Here is a 24,092-nt window from a genome sequence, read left to right on the forward strand (position 1 = left end):
GTTCTGTAATAAATTCAGAAATGTGAAATAAATCTCAAAGTTTGACACTTATCCATGCATCCCGCATCAACAAAATGATTGGACCAGCCAAGTATATATCGACACTGGACTTAAAGAAAACTTACTGGCAAATGTCATCAACAGTACATTTTGGTGACATTGTCATGTGAAGAAATTTAATTTAAGAAGTTTGGTAAAGTCTGTGACAGTTTCGCCCACAAGCAAATTGCAGTAAATCTCATTGGGCCATGACCACTGTAGTAACCTAGTGCCACTGTTGGGTATTTCATCTGCTATGAGAAATGTGCTTCTGTGTGAGTGGGCAGTGGAGCTTGGAGTGTTCGTGTAAGGCCTGGAATGTGGTGAATGTGAGGGTTCCAGAGGTGACAGTTGGGGACTGAGGGAGAGAACCAAGGGAAGCAGCAGCACATCACCTGATCTCCTGTCTCACCATAACAATAAAGAAGACTTACCTTTTGACAACCCAGGCTCTGGAGTGGTTCCTGAGTATCCTACATGAGTTTTGAACCACTACAAGTTACAACCACCACCATCTGATACCTGAAGCTTTAAGGTTGGAAAAGCACAGCACAGCCCCAAGAAGCCAAGGAGGAACTGGCATAGTGAATTCCAATAATAAGGATCAAGGAACGATTGGAGGAGATTCTGGGCATAGTTGGTTACTAGAGAGGTTCATTCCAAATGTTACACAAGTTGCAGAACCACTGTCATACATACTGAAAGGCGCCAAGCCAAATCAGATCAAGTCAATTGCTGAAAGAGAGGGCGCTTTTGCGAGGTTGAAGCAAGGCCTGTATCATCCCCTTTCCTGATAATGTCAGACTTTAGAAAAAAGGTATCCTCCAAACGGATGTTTCACATATAGATTTAAGGGCATTTATCTATACAGCACAGAATGGGATAGAACAACTTATTTTTATATTGGCTATAAACTCTATCCCGAGAACCAAATGATGCTACATTGGAACTGGAATGCCTTGCCATTAAATGGGCCTTGGAAACCCAAAAATATGTCCTCGCTGCAGGCCATGGGCATTTAGTCTGGTTAGCCCGGAATAAAGAAACTAATGCCTAGGTCATGCAATGGTTCCTCGTGCTAAAATCACTCCACTTTAAATTGGTCGATCGGGATGGTTTTCCAATGTACCTCTTAGACACCCCAAGAGGAGACTCCAAGTAAGGGTGGACCCCTGGTCAGTGTATTTGGGGAATACTCAAGAGGCCAGGCACACCACCCGCTACATTATGCAGAGGCTGCCTGTAGTATCCTGGGATACAAGGTTTGTATTGCGTCAACCTGAAGACTGAATGGAATGTGATAATGTTATGATGCGTGTGGAGTGTTGTGGGATGAGTGTTCTCCAGGTGCCAGTTGGGACACTCTAGGAGAGATGCAGGAACCAGAAGAATGCCAATTACCACTCTCCTACTTTTACCCTTACCCATGTAAGGAACTCATGGTGGCAACAAGGAAGACATACACAAGTGATCACAATTCAAGGGGTGTTTATTGAACAATGAATGCTATATGCAGGTTGTGAAAACGCCTAATCTAAACCTAAATCTAAGATGAGAGCCAGTGTCAACCATCAAATGAAAAATAAGTCCTAGTGGCGTTGTGTCAAATAAAAGGGCCTATACTCAGAAGCCTATTGCAAACCTTACAACTAATACAAAAAGGGGGTGTGGGATGGTTCTCAAGAAAAGAAAGAAGTGTTCTCAAATAATACGTCAGGATCCGGTACTCTGGGTCTCCCTTCCCCATATTTTCAGCACGGGGTAGGGTAGGATAATGGAGCAAAGCACACCCTGAAGCTTTCCCAGCATTAGACGACAGTTCAGTTTTCAGGTATCAGGGCCGTCAATGTCCAAGTCTCATTTCTCTTGAAAGTCTCTTGCCTTCGAGGACCTGATGTCTTCAAAATGATGAAACAAAAGTTCCTTCTATCAAATTAATGTTCTTAAGGGTGATAATGGTTCACCCTCTGGGTCTCCCCCTTCTGGGCGCTGACCCCTTCTCAATTGCTTAATCAAAGTTCATGTAGGGTGATGGCTTCACCCCCGGGTCCCCCTCTTCTGGGCGCTGACTCCTTCTCAATTGCTTAATCAAAGTTTAGGTAGGGTGATGACTTCCCCCCAGATCTCCCTCAGTCGGGCTCAGACCCATCTTGATTTCCAGTAATTTGGTGTTAGCCTCACCCCTGGATCTCCCTTGTTCGAGCTCGGACCCCTTTCTAGTGCAAGTTCTTGGGACTTTAGACTTGCCCCCTCTTCGACAGCATCCTTCGGTCAGGTTCACTTTTGCTAGCTTCACATTCACTTTACTTTCAAGTGTTGCAGGATTCACATCCCTTACTTTCACACAGTTTGTGGATCAAAATCTTTCGATTGTACTGGGATTTTACTAGACCTCCTGTATGACCACTTTAACCTCACTTGGTGGCCCTCCCACAGCCTTCTCATACTTGTAGTTTCTCTCAGATGGGAATCGACCACAGTCTCTCTTGTTAGCACCCACGTGGTGCCTGTTTCCCTCTGTAGCTGGTCTCCCCCTAACACTTTTCACAGTTCATTGAACTTGGTTCAAACTTGCCACTTTTTGGTTCTCGCTCAAGGCAGCCTGGCTCTCATCGGTTCTCCCCTCGACTCACCGGCTTTGATGGACCGCTTGGCTTTCAGCTTCCCTGGAGTCAAGGCTGGTACCACAGTCGCAGGAGCTTCCCTCGCTCCTGCTTATCCGTGTAAGCTCGTACGTTCACCGTTGACATCTGCTGTAAAGCACTTGTGCTATTGTTCGTGGTCTTAGGCTCTCTTTCACGAAGGTTCAGCGGGGCTGTGACGAAAAGGGCAATGTCACTTCTCTCCTTACCACTCTCTCGATCCTGGACGCCTTTCTCCTTTTCTTGAACTGCTGCACCTGATTGGCCATCTTGCCGTGCTCATACTCTGCTCTCTTGCTCCACCTTTTATCCCTGTGGGGAAGGGAAAGGTGCGCCAGGTGCGTGTGATTCTGATCAATTGCCTGAATTTGCCTGACTATTGCATTGGGACATGTCAGGTAAACGGCTTTGGTGTTAGTCCATTCTCTGGTGTGTCGTGCAAACGTGTTCGTGTCAGAAAAGTGGGCAGGGCCGTGGTTTTGAATGCCCTATGTGGTAGAATGAGAAAAAGCTGTTGAAGGAAGGGGGATACTGCGTCTCACCCGTCGGTGTCCCAGTCCCAATCCAGGAGATCCTCCCTCACTGGTCCACCCCAGGAACTGGATTCAATAGCGATGGCCGTGTCCTGGACACCTGGATGACAGATCCCTGGGGACTAGCTAGGGAGACACCTTCAGGTTTCTCACACCTATAACCAAGATACAACAAAGAAGCATCTGCTTCTATTACATACCTGGTCTGGAGTGGTTCCGGCTTCATGATTACTTACCAAGACCAGGGTGAATACTTTGGCGACGAGGATGGGATAAAATGAATCAAGGACAGTAATGCAACTGATTCTCCATGAAAAATGCGTGAAGATCCTGAATTGGATGCAGCAGGAAAGACCCCGAAATCCTGATGATAAAGATAAAGAAAACTCCAGTCGATATTGACAGTAAGCAGGAAGGCCGGAAGCTGTTTGTCCCCATGACCGTAGAGGTTAGGTGGATATTGGCCCCTGTGGTATATGCTGTGAGTGAAGAAGTCCATGACAGCTGCAGAAGTCTGTGCCGGATGCACAGATTATCCAGCAGAATGCATCTTTTGAATTGAACAGTGCTGCAATGCTGAGAAAGGGCTCCCTGTCCGTAGAAAAGCGCTGTACTGAAGTACATTATGGGACATGTAGTCTGCTCCTGGATGTTCTGGGAGAAGGGTGCCCATAAAAATGGGGTTATGTGGCATCCTGTGCAGAATTTGGGAGGCCTGGAGTGGCGCACGCCCAATGTTTCCCTGCGTTCCAGCATTACAGTTAAGCTGTAACGCGTGCAATGGGCCCAGCGCCATTTTCCCTTTGTCGAAGTTTGTTGGAGAAGGGCTGCGGGGTAAAGGCCTTTTCAGAACGTGCATCCGCGAGGTGACGCACACGGAAGAGTTTGCCTTGTTCAGTTTGTCAGAACAATAACATAAAGTCTGAGCATTCTGCGTAGTGTTGTGCATTTGTTTCAAGTTGGGACAGAAGGTTGCGTCCCACACGGAGAAATGCCACTGCCTGGGAGGAATGTGTGAAGCAGTGGGAGGCCCAGAACAGGACAATGGGCCTCATTACGAGGTGGGCGGTAAGGGATTACTGGCACTTTTTAAATTGGAGCAAATTTCAGAGAAGGAAAGCTATTTGGTACTGAATAGAAGGACGGTGCTGAAAATATTGGAGAAAGTCGACAAGCTCCAACATTTAACTACTGACGACTTTACACTTGTTGAACCTTACCACAGGGAACATAGAGCCAAAGCGTATCTCCATATAAGAACAAAGGCGATAAGTGAAATTTCCACAGAAGTGACGAAAGATCTTCACCGTCTAGGACTCAAACTTCAACAGCTACAGAACCCCGATCGGGCCCAGGCAGAGTCTGGAAGGGACAAGAGCGGCTTCCCGAAAAAGTGCTACGAGCAGCTAAGATCAGAAGTGCTGCTGAAAGACTGCAGATGGGAAGAACCCTTGAAGAGAAGGGAAAGGGAGTGGAGGGAACAGCTGGCTGATTGCTCATATAATCGAACAAATGGAAATCAGACAACAGCCAAAACTCCAAAAAGACCCTCATGAGGGACAAGTAAAGGGAGTCAAGGCGACACCTCCCAAGACGGAAACAACTCAAATAGTGGTAAATAAACCATGGGGGTGGATCGCTGACACCTTCAGCCGTAATCAGAAGAAATAGCAGTGAGTCCACTGTTCCAATGACATAGACAGGGAGACCGAGAAACCACCGGTACATATAAACAAGAGCGCTCTGCAAAGGGCATCATGGAACACAAGAGGCTACCGCCATCTAACCAGACCTAGCGATGTTAACCTGGGATCATTCGACTTGATTTGTCTACAAGAAACCTGGCTATTGGAAAAAAACGTCATTGGACGGTTTTGCAATAGAAGTCTCGCCAGCATCCAGGCCCATCTTGGGCAGACCATCAGCGGGACTACTGACTGCAATACGCCTGGGCCTGGGCTCAGGGATCACCCGAAGGATAAAATTACAGAGGAGTATGGTATGCTGACTATCTACATGGTACCATCAAGATCGGGACCGAGACTCCTGGGTAAACTCTGAACTGGCCATAATCAACTTGTATTGGAACCCAGACAGAACAACTATCAAAGAATTCTGCAATTCAGTAGCCAACGCCATTGATGAAATCATGGTCGACCGAGGTGTGCCAGACATCATAATATGTGGAGATTTAAATGCTAAATGTGGGGAGGCGACAACAGACAGCACAGTCCCACCGATTTTCCCGCAGATTGGCTTAAGAGGCCGAGCTTGGTCGAATCTAATGAAGTCGAGAAAGATCCATAATGTGTCGTCATTGCAAGACCAAGGTCATCTAATTCCAACTTGGGAAAGAGCGGACTCGTTCGCCAATCTGGATCAAATCTTCATTACGGAAGGCCTGATCCCGTACTTCATTGCCTTTAACGTCCAATAAACCAGCAAACGTGATCATAACCTCCTTCATATGTCATGGGGTGGAGCATCTCCAGAAAGACTTTATTACTTACCTGATATTGAGTCTAATAAACAACAAAATCGTCTACGTCTATCGTCCGAAAACATAAGAACATTTCAGGACAAATTACGCTGGAAACAAGGACACACAAGCAGGGATACAGCAGACAAAAGACCCGAATACGTGTCCCTATTGGCCCCTCAAAAAGTGAGCTTCTCTGGTAAGAAACAGACCCAGCCAAATCACAACCACACGTATAACACCACGGTGGTTGCCAAGCGGCAAGAATTGAGAAAATTTAAAAAACTGGCACTGAAATACAAAACCAACGAATCATGGTCCACCTATCATACTGGAGCAACACACTACAAATCATGGCTAAAGCAACACCGGCAGACTCTGTATCAGCACAACACAGAAGCCATGTTAAACACCTGGGCTTCAAGGAACACAAGAGACTTTTGGTCCCTTCTCAAGAGTGCAAATGGTCAGAATGTACATTTACTTTCTAATTCTGTCCCTGAACAAAACTGGATTTCGCACTTTACTGACCTCTATCCACTTCTGACTACTTCGGCACCACAGACGCTATCCTCGAATACCGTACCAACCATGGATTCAACTTTCAAATGTGGAAGACATCTGCAGGGTAATCTCTAACTTAAAATCATCAAGGGCCCCCGGTTCCTGACGGGCTGACTAACCTAGATTTGAAAAAACATCCGAGTAATTGGACACGAGCAATCGGCGAGCTATTCGACTACTGCCACAAACAGAAACAAATTCCTAAAACATGGACGGAAGCAGTTCTGGTTCCTATCTTCAAAAAGGGGAAAAGGGACAACCCGGCCAACTACAGACCAATAGTCTTACTTGACATTATTGGGAAGATCGTCGCATCTCTCTTGTTACGGCACTTCAAAGGCTGGGCCAATAAATCTCCGGCAGCAGACATCTTCCAAACTAGCTTCCAGAAGGGCGCCGGCACGATGATCAATCTCCTAATTCTCAACATCATTAAAGCCAAAGTGATGGGAGGCACGCCCAAGGTCTACATGGCGATGGTAGACCTGTTGCAGGCCTTTGACATGGTGGACCGCAACAAACCTGGCAGTGTCCAGACCCGGTACTAGAACCAATAATGGCCCTACATTCAGCAACATCCCTCCGGGTGCGCCTAAGCCAACAAGGGATCCTTCCAGAGCAGATCCAAACGGAGCGAGGAGTCAAACAGGGCTGTCCTCTGGCCCCGACCTTGTTTATTGCCTTCATTGGTGACTTTCAGGAGTCTGAAAAACTGGTCCGATCATTCCCGCCTAAAGTAGGAGACAGTAAAGTGTCAAGATTGTGGTACGCCGATGACTTGATCCTTATGGACCAAACCGCAATAGGTCTTCAAAGGCAATTAACCAACCTAACCACATACATGGAAAGTAACAACCTACAAATCAATAAAAAGAAAACAAAAAATCTTCTATTCTCCAAATCAACCAAGAAAAGCCTGAACAGTCCGTCCTGGTTTCTCGAAAATACAAATATTGAAGTAGTAAAGGAATACAAATACCTGGGTGTCCTGATCGATAACACACTGAACAAAAACTCCCTTCAGAACTCGTTGTGGGAAAAAATAAGAAATCTGGTGGCACAAACTCGCGCAGTGGACAAAAAATTGGGGAAATTCTCATGGACCCCAGCTCTCAATTTCTACAAGTCTAAAGTAGTCCCAGTGATAACTTACGGAATGGCCGCTGACCTAAGTCTGCCTCGAGAGATCTGGACTCAGTTGGAGGGATTTCTGTGGAAATCGGTGCTGGGCTTCCCCAAATCAGCCCCAATGCCGGCAATCCGGCGCGACCTAGGCCTACCATCTCTAGCCTCTGTGGTGGTCCAAAGTGCCACACAGCTATACAGAAAGATTCTGACACCAAGGTCGCTGCCGATTTTTCAGGTGGTGGCATCAGAAATCCACAAAGGAACCTGCAAACCGCTAACTGCATGGGTCAAAAAAGTCCAAGAAAAGCTTGAAGAAGTTGCCTGCACCGTGGAAACCTTAATTACAAATCCAGGACGAGTAAAGAAGAAACTCGACCAACAAGACTGGATAAATACAAATGAGAAGATTCTGAGGTACAAATCCTTAAAGCACCTACCACCAACCCACAACCAGTTAAACGTTCCACTAAGGTACTGTGAGAAATTCCCAGAGAAAGAACTAAGAAAGACCTACATGCGAGCGCGACTAAATTTGCTACATACTAGAGAAATCCTGGCTACCCGAGCGCTCTCGTCCTCATCCAACTGCCGCATGTGTGGAGATAGTGAACAGGTAGAAACAATTTGTCATCTCCTTATGTCATGCCCAGCACTAACACTCGAAAGACAAGCGTACTTGGCACCGCTTACTTCACAGGCATCAATACTAAATGAAGAAATCGGATGGTTTCGGCTGATCACAGGCGATTCTGCCAGATGGTCCAGGATGGCAGCGAAATTCTTGGTAGTGGCACTAAAAAGAGCCAATTCGACAGGTACCATCTCGCACAAAGGGTCTCTCTGTGACCGGGTGAACCAGTGACCAGTCTCCCCGAGTCGTCTCGACGAAAAGTGATGTCCAAAGTAACGTATAAATGATAAGAAAAGACGACAAACGCGAAATTCTTTTGTAAAAACCAAATTGGTTAAAACAAAAACAAAAAAAAGGAGTATTTGTCCAGCAGTGATAAATGGGTCGAACAATGGAAGTGCTAGAGATCGTGTGTCAGAGTGAATTTATGGGTTTTATCTGGTTAATGGGGCAGTTTGTAAAGTGCTTTTAGAGTTGAGGTCATATGAACGCATTTGGTGTACTGACTATAAGGAGTGACACAAGATTGAGATTACAAAAACTACTTTTGGTATTTGCGGACAGTTAACATAGGACCTTATGAATAGCTAACCTTTTGTTCTTGTGGTATCTGTTTGTTCTTTTACGCAATACTGCCTTGTGTTGCATTTTTGTTTTGTGTGATCTTTGTCGTGTCAGTATCTTTTCTATGTTTTCCTACTTTTATATATTCTCTTTTGGGGAGATGGATGTGAGTTTTGTCTTCACTTGTTTATGGTTTTCCTGATATTTAAGTGGGGTTAATACAATGTGTTAGAGTGTCTTCTCTGCTTTTTTGGTAAAGAGCGAACATTGTGCTAGAGTGTGAGAGACTCGAGGTCAGGATGTGGCAGATCCTTATAGATGGTGATAATTTATTTTTGGAAGGCTGAGCTGGTTAGGTATGGTATGCTCTCCTTTGAACGGTCGTGCTCTGGTGTGGCAAGTTTGAGGTCCTGGGTGGTGGGCAGGACAGAAGGTATTATGTCAAAAATGTTGAGAAGTCTATTTTTCCTAACCATTTGGGCACAGCAATTGTAGCCTATCTTTTTGTTGTTTAAAAAGAGGAGGATGTGTAGTATCCTGTGATAGTAGGTTTGTGTTGTGTCAGCATGAGGGCTGAATGGAATGTGAAAATGTTATGATGCATATGGAGTGTTGTGGGATGTGTTCTCTAGGTGTCAGTTGGGACACTCCAGGAGAGATGCAGGAACCAGAAGGATGTTAATTATCACTCTCCTACTTCTACCTTTACCTGTAACCAAGATACAATAAAGAAGCATCTCTGTTTAATACATACCTGGTCTGGAGTAGTTCCTGCTTCATGATTACTTACCAATACCAGGGTGAATACTTCACTCCCCTGGTCTCCCCCAAGACATTTTGGAAAACAGGCAGTGGCTTATCAAATGTACCCCTTAACTGTTGATGGCCCTTTAAGAGGGGAACAATAACATATCGGTAATTCCACTGGCCCAAAAGACAAGACATCACGCACTCTATGTCCGCTTTATAAAGCTAGCCCAAATAATGCTTTAATAGATCTTATCTATCGTTCCCTAGGACAAATAGAGTTCTGCTCAAACGAACAGCAGACAGTGAAAAGGAAGCCATGCACTACACGAGCAGCGTGCCCAGCCCACAAGCGTTCAGGAATGTGTGTTGCTGTGCATGTCTGCCAATGATGGTGGACTGGCCTCTTGCAGGCTCAGCCTGCCCACCAACTGACTCGAATGAGAATTACATGCAGTTTCCTACTAACCAATTCTGTGCTCACAGTAACAATGACACACACGTGCAGATGATCGATTCTAGATTGGCTCCATTGGTGGAGGAGGTCCCCATCATAAAGCACAAATTTCCACGGCTAGTGTGGCAGTTTAGAGGACTGGAACAGTGGGCAGGAGAGCAGAGGAGAAGTTGGGGATGCCAGAGAGGCTGGAGGTTGAGACGATTCGGGGAGCAGAAGACATTTAAGTAAGAGGATTTTAAAGTGCAATTGGCGGTCATGAACAAGGCAGTATTTCGGGTGAGGGAAAATAGGAAGAAGGTGGACAGTTACAAGTTGCATGATGAGGTGGTGAAGCAGAAGAGGTTGAAGGACTTGTAGGTGCAGGAGGAAAGATGAGGACAATAGGAGGAAGGTGAAAGTGTGTATGAGGCAGCAGACACCAGAAGGGTTAAGAATACCTGGGGCACCCTAGGTGAAGAGTTAAGACCTAGGTGGAGAGGATAAGGTGGTAGAGAGTAACAGAAAGAAGGAGGCATGAGTTAAAGAGTTTGGAGGAGGAGGAACAGCTTTGGTGGAGGAGGGAGGGAAGATAGATGGAGAAGAGGAAGTGGAGAGACAGGGAGGAAAGGGTAGTGGAAGCTCCTTTGGACTAATCCAGCGAGTACCATTGAGAGCAAGACACAACTTGCATCCACAGATTATGCAGAGCAGGTGGGTAGAGCAACAACCCTGTGGCAGAGCATCAAGTAGGCTAACCTAAAGAAACCAAGAGGGTCAGAGGACAGGCTTTAGGCCCACTGGCACGAATGAGCATTGATCTGGTGAGCAGGAAAGTATGAGCGAGTTGGGTGATTGTAGGCTCAGGTACCTGGGTCAGGGAGAGCAGAAACCCACTAGAAACGCTCCCAGCCAGCCTCACATCTGGGGGAAATAGGGGCAAACTGTGCAGCCTGTTGATCAGAACCACCAAACTAAAAGGAGACCTGATTAACTACTTTTGCTGTGCTTCAGAACCACTGACGTTGGAAGAAGCCATCCAACTTCAAGGACAATGTGGTGCCAGATTTTTACAAGAGACTGGGAGTGACACTAGGAGACCCAGAGCGAATGCCTGAAGGAAGAAAATATTCTTTTGCTGGGAGCCAGGGATAATTCCTTTGTGATATTCCTGCTATTTAAGTTGCTCTGACATTGCACATAGGAAACTAGCCATTTAAATTGCATACTTTCTAGAGCCCACTTGGCTTCCTGGCAGACAGTACATGAGAAGTATCAGTAAGGTTTGTTTTTAAGACGATTTTTAAATTGTTTTACTTACAGGTTAAATATGGTGCAACTACCTTTTAGTATATTATATGCATTGATAATGGTTATACGGCAAAGTGAATGCTTAAATGGGTGCTCCTTTCAGATTGACTTATTCGTGAACAATTTCTTTTTTATTGTTTACATGTATTAAATGAAAGACATTACCTAGTTTTTCTTAAACAGACTCCCTTGTGATTGAAGATAGTATACAGTATGGCAGTACAGATGATTGGGTTGACGGATTGCAATGGGAAAGGACAGCCAATTAGACATTGAGCACCCCAGAAACCACGTTCATATTGAACCAATGAGCAGGCTGCCAGTTCTGAGTGAAGATAGAAGGCTGAGTATTTGAATCTTTCAAGAGATAGAAATGAAGGGCAAACGTCAAGTGTAATCTCTTGAGTTTTCTGAGGGACCCAGGCAGTTACGTCTTTTGGAGTAACTGCTTGAGTCCTGAATCCCAAATTTAGGCTGAACCTGCTCGCCTATCTAGGGCATGTGGAGCAAAACGCGGTTTTATCAATGTGTTGGCCCTATTTGTCTGTTGGAAATTGAGACAATCATTAATTCCCTTTTCGCAAAGTTGAATTTATTTTTTGAATAATTATTACACAAAACTGTGTATTCTATCATCATGTTTTATGTGTGCTTTATGAAGGTGAACTAATGGTCATAGTAATGAATAATAGTATTTCCTGAGAGGATTTGATTTTATGAACTCGAATTGACGTTACTCTTTTTCAGAGGAGAATTGCCTAGCATTTTGATGCTGCACTGCCCAGGTGGGTGGGGCCAGACAGATCTGCAAATGGATAGTTCTTCTATGTGAAAGGTACAGTGAGCTAAAACGTGGTTGTATACCCTGCCGAGTGGGAAACTACCCATAGAGCAGGTTAGGCAGTATTCCTTCTCGGAAGAGGTGCTCCCAGACCTTCAAATGAATTACTTTACCTATTTGTGGATTTGTTATATTTGTATTTTTTTGTATTTTTTATTATGCCTTAAAACATTTAGGCGTTGCTACACAAAATAAAGTGCCCTGATTGTTTGATTGAGTGATGAGTGATTGGTCCAAAGAATAAGTGAAGCTGAGTCTGTGCTTAACAGTTTCTATGAGATGATAGACACTTCTTGTTGTGACCTGTTCCAGAAAATATCAGCTACAGGTGCAGAAGACTTTTAAGCATTCTTGTTAGGCAGTGTTGCTGAGAGAACTACGCTTTCTTCTTGCCAAAATAAATTAGCTGATATGTTTGTGCCTTTTTACCACGCTGAACTTGCATTTTTACCACACCTGTTCCATTTGTGAGAGAGTGCTTGTACAACCGCACCCTGGGAATTTTCTCTTAATTGTGAGGGAAACTTGCTTTTCGGTCACAATGTGGACCGCTGCCACATGATACTGGTTTCCATATTTGTTTAACTGTTTGGATGAGTCGTCTAGATGGCACATCCTTTTTACTGTCTTGCAAAGGAGAAAACTAATTTTTACTTCCTTAAAATTGCATTCAGTCTCAAAGTTTAAAAATAGAGAATCGATTCAAGTTCTTTGTTACATTTGGATTTCTCCATGAATAAATAAACAGAGTAACAACAGTCATCACACATAAAACCCACAAAATAAAATTAAGATTACACACTATGGGCCTGATCACGAGTTGGGCGGTAGCCCTTAAATGCGGCAGTAACGCTAATACCGCCACATTTAAGGGCTGGCCTGATCACGAGTTGGGCGCTAAATGAGCTGTGTTACCTCCAGCTTTTTGCTGGAGGTGAAAATCCCATTTAGCGCCCTGTTTTCGGCACACTTTCTCCTGCACGGTAATTGCAGCGAAAATGGGTCCAATGGGGATTTCCTTGTTATCGCCCAACCTGTGACCCGGCGCTAGTAGCGCCGGACCAGGTGGTGCTAATGTAATTAACGTTGGGCGGTATCCCAACGGTATTCGTGATCAGGCCATATGTGTGGTGTAGCCTGATCTTGCAATAAAATTGTATAAACTAAACAGGAAAGTGGTGTTGTTGGAGTTCATTAGTTAAAAAGTGCATCACGATAAAATCTAATGTTATAATCCTTAAAATACATTATTTAGATTCTGTGTCCGGTCAAGTGATAGGCTTTAGTCCTGGGCAAATCTTTCTGCTTTTTAATATAATTGTCGCCAACACCCGATAGCTATATTGTGACCGTAACAATATTTAAGTAAACTTGTCTCGAATGATATCTTTTGGTATGCGCAACTACGATACCTTTTTCATTTGGGTGAATGTTATTAGAAAGAACACATCATATTGTCCAAGTAACAGTTGTAGATTTCAATGATATTTTATGTTTTCCTATTGTTGATTTAGCACAAGTTATTCATCACTTAGCTTAATTTCTCTCTCTATATTGCATATTACTAATTGCATGTTACTGTATTTCTTCTTCTCAACACACGTCTGACCTTGTGTGTGAGACAAGGATCTTCAGAAGAGAGTCTAAAAACCAAATTGAAATCAACAACTTAATGCATATACATTTTGGAAGGAAGGCCCCTCAAAGCCCCCACTTTTAAGAAACTCTTATTGTGATTGTTGATAATAAACCACCCACCCTTTGTTTCTTTATGAATTTTCAAACTAATTCTTGCATTAGCTTTGTATTTCTTCTGACTCCAGACTGTTCGTTTTTTAGGGCAGCTTGTTTGTGATCCTTAAATTAATCAGACAATAATGGATTTGTAAAGTATTATTCTATCTAATGAATATTCATAAATACATATATATATATATATATATATATATATATATATATATATATATATATATATATATATATATAATGTATATTTTGGAAAGGATTGAGAGATGCTGATACTTTAATTTTCTAGTAGTTCATTATAATGCTAATATTCAAAGCTTTGAATGGTTAATAAACATAGTCTTTCAAAAAAGAGATTCTGCATTTAGCTATCCCTGTTTTATGTTTCTATGTAATATGCAACATAGAAAAATTAAGCAAAGTGATGAATAACTTGTGCTGAATCAACAATAAGGATAAATAAAATATCATTGAAATCTACAACTATTACTTGGACAATATGATGTGTTCTTTCTAATAACATACACCCGAATAAAAAAGGTATCGTAATTGGCGCATACCAAAATAAATCATTCGAGACAGGTTTCCTTAAAATACATGTTTAAACATTCCTTACAGGAGTCACAATAACAGTAACAAAGCAATATAAAATGGCTGAAGTTCTCCACCATTCAAATTACAGTTTCTGTCTGTCCCATACATATCCAACACCCTCCTAACTTTATGAAGAAGCAGGTTCAATCTGGCCAGTAACAGCAGCCTCCTGCAATCAGGAGATTTATTGAGAAATTTCACCACCATACGGAGTGACAAGTAGACCTGCATAGAGGACCAGCAAAGGCAATCTTCCTCCTGTCCTCATGCTCTTCTCCCGACCCATCCTTATTGCTCTCTGTTTCACCATAGACACCATACTGAACAAGGGGGTGAAGAGGAAGTGCCAAGTGTCATCCACACTCCAGCCACTCCCTTCGTAGTACCTGGTACTTTCCTGCCAAAGTATGCAACGTATGATGAACAAATAAACCAGCAAAGAGCAGCTGTCGGGCTCTGCCCAGTGACTATTAAAGTAACAGCACCTATTAAAGTACCGACACCTAAGAAAACATGGACAATAAGGTACCCATTGAGAAAACCATATCTACAGTCAAGACAGAATGACATTTGTCAGAATGGAATACCCGAAGAAGCCAAGAAGATAATAAAGGAAGAAGATAGTGATGTCATAAGAAATCGGTCTGACATACATATAGAAGATATAATGACCTGAGAATACTGACAAAGAGACAAAATACCATGGATAAGTGACATCTTCAGCCTAAGATGAAGAAATTGATGTCAAGATGCAGAAACTTATGCCATATGCATGATGAAGATATTCAGTTAGTTTAAACGTGTACAGATGCAAGAAACCGCAAGAAGCAAAGAAATCGTTAAGCTTGCTTATGCTTAGTAGTAAAATAGATTGCGGCAAGTGCCAATATATACATATATACCTCAAAGGCACTTTTTACATGAGTGTAACGCCACTACGCACATGAGTAGAATTGAACAAAGGTTACTACGGGTCTCGAGAGGAAAGTGGTGCAGCAAACAAATTGAGAATTAAAACGGAGCGAAACCCAGCTGAAGGTAACCATGCCAAGAAGCCAAGGTTGTATCTGGTTGGAAAAGGCCAACAGTGGCTACAATTAAAGAGAAAAGAACAGAGTATCCTGTTCAGAAAGATCAAGATAAGCCACAGATGGTAGAGGACTGGCAGAATTAAATCAAATACACGAGAATACATGAAAAAGAGGCCGATTTCACAGTGTCCTAGCCACGTGACAAGGCAGGCAGGAAAGGATGAGACTTTCACACCTACACATGGATCCCTGCCATACCCATACTGCTTTAAAACAATCTCTACCAAGAAGCAGACTCAAGGCCAAACTACAAAGCAGTAATTGACACATGACCACTTAGGTGATGATTGATTGTAACATAGTTGGGAGAATCTGGGGTGCAGACTAACTCCCTGCACCTGGTATCAGTATGGGCTGGCGGACTAACCGATTTATCAGATTGTTCATTAAAGTCTTCCTCATCAGTAGGACACCGGTCGTACTCCCGTTCCCCTTCCTCCTCACCTGAGCTTGAATTAAACTTCTTTCTTCTGGCGTGGAGAGTGGGAAGACTCTTCTTCTGTAGAAGGTAAGGTCTGCCTCGAAAGGAAGCCACCGCGGCTCAGATAACAGGAGGCACGGTGACCCCCCTCCGCGACGGACTAACAACGGAGTGAGGGGAAAAGCCCGAATGGCATAAAAACCCCTCTGAGCAGGCCGGAACCAGATAACAGGGAAACTCGGGGAGCACAATCCGAAATAAATCCAACGGTAGAGAGAGGTACACGAGGGACCAGCTGAATGAGAGAAAGGAGCCGAGATAGAGACAGCCAGGAAAAGGAGAGAAATCGGATACCAACTGGGAAGAGAAACACTGGGAAGGCTGAAAGAGAAAGAGCACAAGGGAAAGAGCAACTAGGGCCAGGGAGCCCCAACACAGCAAGGCCAAGGAGAAAACAATAAGGGAGCGAGAGCAACAGAGGGAAATCCGAAGTTGCAACGCGCCGAACTGCCTAGTGTGTGGAAGTAAATACGCATAGGCAGCGGCCATGTTGAAAAAGACTAGACCGATAATACTGTCAGGGAGAAAACGTGGCGGCACAAATCAATGGCGGCCTCGCTTCCACCTCTCCCACAGCCGCCAGTGCCCAGCGGTCGTGACACCTGGCTGGTCTTTCTGCATGCTGCTAGACATAAGTGGAAAAGTATGAATGGTGTTGATGCCAACCCAATCATAGTGGACCGTGTAATCTACGGTCCTATAGAGAGTAGAGCGAATGAAACGTTGTACTTTTAGTGACGTTCATAGTGGCCATTTTGTGGGAAGAGTTTAGTAGCCCCACCTGACATTGATTGTCCAATCCCATCTCCCTGTTAGCACATGCAGATATATTACCTATGATAAAGCTACCTTCCTATAACCAATCACGTTGCATGTTAGGTTTTTAAGATTGCATGTCAGTGATGATGAGTTTTTGCTATAAATACTGTGTTTTTTCTGTTATTAAGATGGCGTTGGAAGAGAGAGAAAAGATCGAGCGGTTGCTGATGTTCAGTGTACTCCCCGTTTTATGTACTTGTCATTAAACTGACTCCCTTTGCCAAACTATTGAGTTGTCATAGTTATTTGATGCATGAGTACGAATCTACATCCCCATCTATCACGAGGGTACTGCTACTCATCTTAAAGGGCTGTTTGGAGATCCCCAGTCAGAGGGCTGGAGACCATCCAGTTCACTTGGTGGCAGATAGGATGGTTCGATTAGATAAGATACCTATTGGCCGGTGACATAAGTAACTTCGGGTCCATGCATTATCACAAGTCCTTTGCCATCCGGCTGATAGAACAAGATGCTCCTCGTAGATAGTGGCTAGTTTAATTGAAAACCCTGCAGGTTAGGTGTGAAGGGACACTTGCTTTCCCCTAAAAACCCCTTCCCACTTCTACGAGCAGCTTATCGAACGAGCGGCGTGGAAAGGCAGTAACGAAGGCAGTGATTCCGAGCGTCTGGAGAGGAAAAACATGCGAACAGTGAGTGAAAAAGACTGAATGCTTTGGCAAAAGCTTGCATACCTTAAAAACAAGTAAAGGGAAAGTAACGGAGGGTGGTGGGACAAAAATAACATCAGAGTAAGGGTATAACGTAAATGTATACATAAGGGGAAAAGGTTGACCGAGTTTGGGTGAGCAACATAAAGAGATTGTCACGCTCACCTGATTCCCACGGAGGCGCAGGTCTGGCTTCGAGTGCTGATGCTTCTTCAATGGTGAAGCGCAGGACTCTGAAGATGGACTCTCTGGCTCGCAGGAATATTCCCCTGTGCCTGAAAAGGGAGTATTACCCACTGACGGAATATTGCTCAAGCCTCCCACTCCCTTCCAACCCTCCACGATACCCTTCCTCGATTCCCCGTGAAGTCTCACCTTAGGGTCTGGAAGGATGAGTTCTCCATCCTGCTTCTGATGCAGGGGTGCGTTGAAACCCAGTTACTTCACTGGATTGAGGTTTGATGGGAGTTCAAATAAGCTTGACTATTCAGGTAAGGCGCTGTAAGAGTTCTGTAGCAAGTTCAAAAGTTCAAGCTTAATAATAATGTTCATTGTCTTATTGCAGCAAGCGCTAACGCTTATGTCTTTTTCCCCTTAGGGGCCGGGGTTCGGAATGCCGGAGTTATGGCGCCGACCCGAAGTGAAACGTGCAGTTCCAGTAAATGACAGGTAAGTTCTGGATGAGCGTTCGGGTAATGTCTTTGCATTCGCTCATTCAATGTCTTTGTCTTTTTTCCCCATAGGGGCCGGGGTCCGGAATGCCTGGAAGCGGCAGGACCAGAAATGAAATGGGAATGACCCAACAGGTAAGTCTTAGAAGGAAACTGAGCTTTTCCTATTCCCTTCCTTCTCTCACCTTGTGTTCTTGTCTTTTTCTCTCTACGCTCTGGGAAGTGGCTGCGGATCCGGATGATCGCTGCTGAAGATGGAGGTGCCCAGGAAAGGTGAGTGAAATGCAGCGCTGAAGCGATCGAAGCGAAATGCTTTTAAAATGATGTCTTCCCTTTCAGGATTGTCGGTGTGATGTCTCCGTGATGCAGCTTTAGCAGGTAAGGTCTTCCTTCTCTCCAATTCTCTCTTAGCAGGTGACCCAGGAGGCTGACAGGCGTGGCTGAAGTCCAGATGCAGGAGCTGACACGGTGAGCGTCCAGCTGCGAGGAGCAGAACAACGCGAAGCGTGAGTTGCTGATCGGGCATGGTTTAAATAGCTTTGGAAGAAGTTCCAGGTATGTATCCTTCCACCGATCAGGTATGTATCCTTCCCCGACCACACCCAGGGGAAAGTAGTCCCACAGGTAAAGTAGTTTCATTCAGGCCTCAAGAGGGCCTGGATGTAGCAGCATGGTCTGCACCAGGTAAGTGCACATTAAAACACTTGAACACTTGACTAGCTTTATGAGCCTGGCGCCTAAGGCGCCAGGACAGGGGTCCAACATGAGCCTGGTGCCTAAGGCGCCAGGACTGTGTCCAAAGGGCCCCAGTTTGGGCCCGCTGGCACTTCCCTGGGGGGAATGATGCCTGCCTCTGGGGTTGCTGGGTCAGACCTGGCTCCTTGGAGGTAGGCATCATGACAGAGATATTGTGAGTGTGGCCACGATAAGAGTGTACGCCCAGTGCCTAGGTTTTAAAGAGGACTAGAGGAAGCCTTCATTTAAAGTCCTGATTAATAGGATGACGTAGGAGACCAGATCGATTAAAGACGATCTGAAAGAAATGGGCTTAAATTACACGTCGAAATACAAATAGGGGCAGGATGCATCTGAGGAAGCAGATGGCATGACATTTGTGTGGCCAGCAAGAGTCTGTCTGTCTGTTTTATGTGTTTTAGTTAATCTATGATGTCATAAGGTAAAACACTTTTTTGAAATAGCATGAAAATTGCACGATTGTAAAGACAAAATGTTGCATGGCATGGATTAATGATTGTTAACAAAAGTAAAAGTAAAATTATTGTTGAAAAAACGGGATTGGAGCTTACGACCATTGGTGCTCGCTCATACTGTTGATTTTGTTTGTGAAATGCAAAGTATAATAAAGTGTTAAATAAGGAGAGGATAAACAGGTTAAGCATGGAAGACATTACCCCATTTATACACTTGTGCAAACAGTTGCCGAAACATGCACTTAAGTTTAAACAGTACAGTGCAGAATAGCTTAAAGGGACAGCAAACAAAATGTTTATGCCAAGGCCCCAAGGAGGGTCGCTTTCTAAAACAGTCCTGCAGCACATGACAACATACTTACATGCCACATATATGGGAAAAAAGTTAGACAAACGCCTGCCTAGTTTAGAACTTTTGGAAAATGTACCAAGAAGAAAAGGAGGAGGAGCCACCGTTAGATTGAATACTAAATATATGCACGGAGGGGGGTGAAGAGCCTTCTGCGCCACCCGCCACGGATGAAACAAAAAGCAAAGCTAGTAAAGACGAAGGATTGTACCCGCTGAGGGAACCTAAAGCAGCCACGGGATATAGCAACCCATTATATGAGTCGCCTACGCAAAGTAGTGACAAAAGCCCAGAAAAGGACAGAGAAAGAGATATTACCTATAAAGTCCCGAAGGACAAGGAGAGACGCGAAAATGAGAAAGGAGATCAAGCACAAGCAAGTACATCTCTAGGTATGGGAAAAGAGGTAAAGAGAGGTAAAGAGATGGAAAGCAGATGAGGATAGGACTGATGAGATAGCATTCACACAGAACGAATGGATGGGAGGTGCGATTTTATTGAAACTCGATAGTAAAGGCATTGAGGATATGAGAAAAAAAGGGGAGAACAAGACGAATTAGAAGGGAAAGAGAAAGAAAAGGAAAAATGATTAAGAGACGATGGGGGAGAACAAAGGAAACGCAATCATAAGCAGAGAACAGCTGATGATCAGGAAAGAATAGAACAAAGGAGAATAGAAGAAGAAGAACAAAAAATACAGGACAAGAGAATAAAAAGACGAAGAGATGAGGAAATGCGAAGGGCAAATGAACAAAGAGATGCAAGGAAGCAAGAGGAAGATAGGGTCAGAGAGGAAGCAAGGAAGCATAGAGAATTTGATGACGACATAGAACGCAAGCGAAGACAGAGAGCACAGTATGTCGAATATTTGGACAGAGAGGTTAAAAAACCTGATCCAGTAGTAGACTGGCAAGATATAGAAAAATTCTTTCCAGAGTATCATTCAGTACCAGGCACGTCTAGAGCAAATCTAGAAGATGACTTCGACACCAGAAGCATCGGAGAGACAATCGATAGAATATATGATGAGATGGGGCTAGACAAAATACCCCATGGGAAAGGAGAGGATGAGCGTCTTGAGAGTACTCAGTTGTATGATACTGAGGACGCCTCCCAAAGTAGCAGACATAGAGAGCTGTCCTTAGATAGGCTGACTCTAAATAGAAATGAGGAGGATGAGAGAAGTTGCACGAGTTGGGCAAAGACAATATCAGATGCAGAAAGAGAAGAATGTGAAGAAAGAGAAGACGAGAGAAGTTGCGAAAGACGCTTCTCTAGGGGAAAGGGAATAAGATGGTCGGATTCTACTAGGTCTGCACCTAAGACATCGGAGTTAGCCATACAATCAGATCGGCATGAAGGAGTGTCACACGGTCAGAGGGGGGTGTCCCCACCACTATATGTGAGCAGGTTAAGGACATTGCCAGGTAGACAGCGATGCAGGAATATTACCTCTGCGGTAGACAGAAAAATGATGAGAGAAGAAAAAGAGTTTAATGTGTCGCAGTTCCCCTTATTAGAAAAAGGAGGAACGAGGCCACAATATTTACCTTGGCCACAGATGGACAGAGAAAACCTGAAAAATAAGCTCCCAAAGTTGACATCTGGAGCCGGAAAATGGATACATGAGTTAGAAAAAATAACGGGAGGGAACACTTTAGCTATAGTGGATATAAAGGGTCTTTTAATCGCCATACTTGGTGATCGAGCTGACGATGTGTGGACATGTCCAGGTTACCCTGGGGTGACTACAGTTAATACTGCGCATGACGGAGCACTGTTTAACAATTGCAGAACCGCGGTATGGAAAGTGCTTTGAGTGCTATACCCAGACACTTCTGATATGGAAGCTATAATGACACGCAAGATGAAGGAGGGAGATGATCCATTGCTTTATATTCAGAATTTCCAAGACGCATGGGTATTGGAAACGCAGGAATCTTGGAGGAAATCTATACCCGTTTTTTACCATATATTATGCCAAGGGCTGCCAGAACAGGTACAGAAGCAGCTCAAGAAATTGTAAGGGATTGAGGCTAAGCCATGGTCTGAAATACAGCTGACCATTGCGCACTATTGCAGGCTGCTGCAAGAGAAAAATTCCAAAAAGGATGCTGCACGAAAGGGCTAAGAGGCTAAATTAGTGCAGAGAAAATTATCAAAATATGCCATTGAGGGGGCAATGATAACTAACACAGATGGATCAAACATGCAGCAGGCCAATAACGAAAGGCAGTTTGACCAAAGCAATAATGGGTTTTACCCAAGAGTAAAAGCCTTTCAAGGAAGAGGATGGCAGAGTAGTCAGGGAGGTTTTCAGAGTAATCAGGGAGGTTTTCTAAATATGCAAAGCGGCAACAAGGATATGCAAAATGGGCAAGTAATCAGACCACTGCCAACATGTTGGACGTGTGGGATGACAGGACATCTAGCACGTATGTGCAGAAGTCAAGGAATGGTGCAAAATGACCAATTCACAAGAGGAGGGATGGTGAATCCATCCGCGTTCTCTGAGCAGGAAGGAAATGGATTTGTGCAGAATCACACGATACAGCAGCAAGCGCCAAGAGCACAGCAAAGCTTACAACCACAGCAGAAGGTGACATTTTCCACAGGGACAGTCTCAACTGTCTCTGATGCAACTGTCACAAACTACAGGTACAGGACAGGTACTGAATTCTGAAATAGCGGATGCCACTGGTGATGGAGGAAATCCATTCACTCAGTGTGGGACAAGATTATATATGGTCTAGGAGATCTCACTGGGAGGCCTAATGTGTTCTATCCTATCGGTGACTCTGAACCGTCACAAGGAACCAAGGGTAGATGTCTTTATAGGGGATATTCTTTCTTAGTTGACACAGGTGTGACGTGCTTGTGTATACATGAAGGCAAGTTTTCCTTGTCCGGCAATGCCATAAATACTCAGGGCTTTACAGGAGCAACAAGGTGTGTTCCTTTTACAAAAGAACTTCCAGTTTCCATAGGTGAATGTGACATGAAGGTGCCACTGCTATATTTGAGGCAGACTCCCGTAAATATATTGGGACGAGATTTGATGACATGTTAAACATGACGATCTCGTTCACGGAGTAGGGCATAGTATGTTCAACTCCAGGAATGCATTATTTGAACGTGTGCAAAATGATTAGAGCATACGCAGGACAAATGACTATGAGAGCTATTCCATTGGAACCAGAAATATTCACATATGGAGTGCGCATATTAATGTCATGGATACCAGGCCTTGCAGACAAAACAATGAGACCACCAGATGAGTTTCTGTTCAGACCAAAAATACCTATGCATGAGGAAAAGGGACAAGTGTTTCCCTTAACAATACAAGCAGCCATAGTGCGAGGAGAGATGGCTTTGCTTGATGCTTGTGATGATGAAGGCATACAATGGTGGGCAGCAATCGCCATTGGGAAAGGTTACAGATTGGCTGACATCACTGATGACGACCTGTTTGAAAAGCAAATAGGTGAAGATGAGATGACATTTGAAGTAAATCTCATTTATTGGGTGGAAATTATTAAAAGAGAGGTGCCTCAGAAAATGATGTTGGCACAAAAACGTCCTGAATATTTTGATGATGACATGGCAAAGGTGCCTGTCTCAGTATGGACTACAGGCCCTTATGAAGTAGGCTTACTGAAAGGAGTCGGAGAAGTGAAGATTAAAATGAAACCAGGAGCAATTTTACCCAGCGCACGACAGTATCCCATTTCTAGGTAGGCAGATGAAGGGATTTTTAAGACAATTTCTGGCATGATGGATCAGGGCATCTTAGTGACGTCAGAGTCGTCATGCAATACTTTGATTTACCCTGTGAAAAAAGGGAAGGGGGGGTCTTGGCGTTTAATACAAGATCTGCGCCCGATAAACCAGATAGTTGAGGCTGAGTTCCCTTTAGTTCCGAACCCGACCACGATCCTATGTAATATTCTAGTTGAAACACAGTATTTCACAGTAATTGACTTAAAAAATGCATTGTTCTCAAACCCATTGCACAAAGACTCACAAGATTTGACATCCTTTACGTTCAGACAAGTTCGTCTGAAAAGCACAAGGCTGCCTCAAGGGTATTGTGAGTCTCCTTCAATTTTCAACGGGGTCCTGCAGATGAACTTAAGCAATATTGCATTAGAGAGTGTTGTCTTGCAATATGTGGATGACATTCTAATTTGCAGCACAACAGAGGAAAAGTGCAGACGCGATTCCATTCAGCTATTGACTATACTGGCTGAGAAAGGATATAAAGTTGACAAGGAGAAGTTACAATATTGTCAACAAGAAGTGCTATACATAGGCCAGCTGATCTCACATGAAGGGAAAAGAGCTACCCCTGAAAGCGCTGAAGCCGTTTCAAAAACAGTTAAGCCACACACGATAAAATAAATGCAGAGTTTTCTAGGGTTATGCAATTACGTCAGGGCATGGGTCTTTGATTACAGTTCATATACTAAGCCCTTATTACAAGCCTTAAAGAAAGCACAGGCAACAAAAGAAAAAATCGTGTGAACTAAGACAATGGAGGAACTAA

The sequence above is a fragment of the Ambystoma mexicanum genome, chromosome 1q (genome assembly GCF_040938575.1).
Source record: "Ambystoma mexicanum isolate Mex_15411 chromosome 1q, UKY_AmexF1_1, whole genome shotgun sequence".
NCBI classification, from domain to species: Eukaryota; Metazoa; Chordata; class Amphibia; order Caudata; family Ambystomatidae; genus Ambystoma; species Ambystoma mexicanum.